Source organism: Nomia melanderi, unplaced genomic scaffold (genome assembly GCF_051020985.1).
Source record: "Nomia melanderi isolate GNS246 unplaced genomic scaffold, iyNomMela1 scaffold0534, whole genome shotgun sequence".
NCBI classification, from domain to species: Eukaryota; Metazoa; Arthropoda; class Insecta; order Hymenoptera; family Halictidae; genus Nomia; species Nomia melanderi.
In genome coordinates, this window is record NW_027475648.1 from 27,501 (window position 1) to 30,303 (window position 2,803).

The following is a 2,803-nucleotide window of genomic DNA, read 5'->3' on the forward strand; positions in this document are numbered from 1 at the left end:
TGGTCATATTTAGCCTTAGATGGAGTTTACCACCCACTTAGGGCTGCACTCTCAAGCAACCCGACTCTAAGGAAAGGTCCTCCCGAAACGCGTACCGGTCGCTACGGGCCTGGCACCCTCTACGGGTAAATGGCCCCATTCAAGATGGACTTGGACGCGGTTCGACGTCACGGGATAAATGGACCCTCCTGAACACTACATTTCCCTACGGCGGAACCGCGGGATTCAGTGCTGGGCTAATTCCTGTTCGCTCGCAGCTACTAAGGAAATCCTTGTTAGTTTCTTTTCCTCCGCTTAGTAATATGCTTAAATTCAGCGGGTAATCTCGCCTACTCTGAGGTCGTCGTGAACGTGAATTGTATGAAAATTCAATCGAATTTCATAAAAATCGCTCAAAGGCAAAAAAAACAAAGTCTAGAGGAGAGTGCGTTCGAACACAACAATATTCATATTATAACGTATATAAATGATAAATATACCGCGACACGCGCGACTCCGTATCGTCGCGAAAAATCGTTCGCGAACGCGTCTTATGCGCCTCACCAGTGGTCTCTGCTGCGTCGCGTGTCTATATTCTCTTTTTACACTCTTCTCCTTCTTCTATCACATTTTACTCGATCGCGAAAAAGACTCTCGCTAGACGATCTCGCGCTCCGGTTAACTTTAACGCCCGTCCGAGAAGAATTTTCGGGGACTGGACGACCGAAGCGGATCTCGCGCGGTCTCGCGATCGACAGTGAAGAGAAGTGCAGAAGAGGAAAAGAAGACACGACAAACACACACCATGGGGCGACCGACGCGTTCGTTTCAACGCTTTCGCACAAAGTCGGCGGCGGTTATATATTTATATCATTATATTCCGGCGGACGGGACGCGACGTTCGAAAGCCTCGCCAAAGAGGAGCTCCTGCCTCTTCCTCTCTCTTTTCTACGAGAAAAGATAAACGTATTTTACGGGGATACGGAAACGTTACCACGTGGTGTCACACACGATCGTCCGTCTCTTCTCTATAGCAGAAACCGATAAAAATACACCTCCCGAAAGAGAGTATATGGTGATTCTTTTTATATATATATATATTTCGAAATACAACTGAACGTGGCGGAAGCGCACGGTGGTGGTCCAGCGAGGACACGCGACGACGGGGAATAAGAACTATTCGACCCGTTACGAATACGCATGCTCGTCCCGCACGATTTTAACACACACCGTGTTTTTCTCCAGTCGTCAAAGCGTTCGTGCGTCGAATTCGAAAAATAAAAAAAAAAGAAAAACACCTTTTCTCTCTCTCGGGGTAAAAGAGTCGATGTGTATTGTGTATAAAGGTTCTGCGAGAAGTCTCGTTTTGACGTGTGTTCCGCCGATAACGACGATCCTCCGAAACGGGGATACAGAAACGTTACACCTCACAACACGATCTCCGTCTCTTCTCTATAGCAGAAACCGATAAAAATACACCTCCCGAAAGAGAGTATATGGTGATTCTTTTTATATATATATATTTCGAAATTCAACTGAACGTGGCGGAAGCGCACGGTGGTGGTCCAGCGAGGACACGCGACGACGGGGAATAAGAACTATTCGACCCGTTACGAATACGCATGCTCGTCCCGCACGATTTTAACACACACCGTGTTTTTCTCCAGTCGTCAAAGCGTTCGTGCGTCGAATTCGAAAAATAAAAAAAAGAAATACACCTTTTCTCTCTCTCTCGGGGTAAAAAGAGTCGATGTGTATTGTGTATAAAGGTTCTGCTGCGAGAAGTCTCGTTTTGCCGTGTGTTTCGGTAACGACGATCCTCCGAAACGTACATCTCATTCGTAAGAGAGGAAGAAAACAATCTCCCTGGGGCCAGTCGGTAATATACCGACATACGACGTGTCGTGCACATCCGTCTCACGCACGGTATACAAAATATGAATAAAACGTGTGTAGTCTCTCTCTCTCTCGACTTCTTAATATTTTCTTTCACCTCTGACGCATCATTTCAGGTGACGTCGGGAGCGCGGGAAAAAAAATTTTTCTAAACACACGAAACCGTTCATCTCACGAACAGCCGAAAAAGTTGTCGCTCAGATCCATATCGCAGTGGAGCGGTATCCGCGGGCGGTCGTAATTGAACGACGCACGACGCCGCGAACACTCACGCGAGTCCATACAAACGATTCCGATCGTTTTGCAACAACTAGAACGTACACTGTCCGTGAAATTCACAGAATTTTCGCGTGTCCGCGACAAACGCCGACGAGACACCCATCGTTCGCTCGTACGTAGCATCCTTCTCTTAACCCGACTCAGAAACGTTCTTTGCGCCCTTCGGTAAAAAAACGTTCGATCCGAAGAGGTGAACGACGGCGGGGATTTGACAGAGCTACGCAAGCAGTGTATGGTACGTAAACGACCCTCAGCCAGGCGTGGTCCAGGAATTGTATCCGTGGACCGCAATGTGCGTTCGAAATGTCGATGTTCATGTGTCCTGCAGTTCACACGTTGACGCGCAATTAGCTGCGTTCTTCATCGACCCACGAGCCAAGTGATCCACCGTTCAGGGTAATCGTATAAATTTTATATTTCACATATATAATTTTATTCTCATTTGTTCGACCTAATATCTCTCTTCTTTCAAAGAGAAGATAAAAGTTGATACCTGAATCTCCGACCAGCGCGCGAAGGAGATTCAGGCGTCGCCTTGGAGACGACACCGAAGCCTTTCGAGACGAAAAACGTTCAAGTAATATGTATATATTTCTCGACGTTCCGGGCGTATAGTGCATTCAAAAACCCGCGAAAGACGCAGAAGACT

At 47.2% G+C, this 2,803-nt stretch overlaps 1 non-coding gene and 1 pseudogene across 1 annotated transcript; both read right to left on the minus strand.

Moving 5' to 3' along the window:
* The window catches only part of LOC143176418 (large subunit ribosomal RNA), a 7,267-nt pseudogene extending 6,924 nt beyond the window's left edge, over window positions 1-343 (minus strand).
* Window positions 344-2,398: 2,055 nt separating this feature from the next.
* Window positions 2,399-2,553, minus strand: LOC143176416 (5.8S ribosomal RNA). Its single transcript, XR_013000967.1, has one exon. It is a non-coding gene; the product is annotated as a 5.8S ribosomal RNA (ribosomal RNA).
* Window positions 2,554-2,803: the final 250 nt, after the last annotated feature.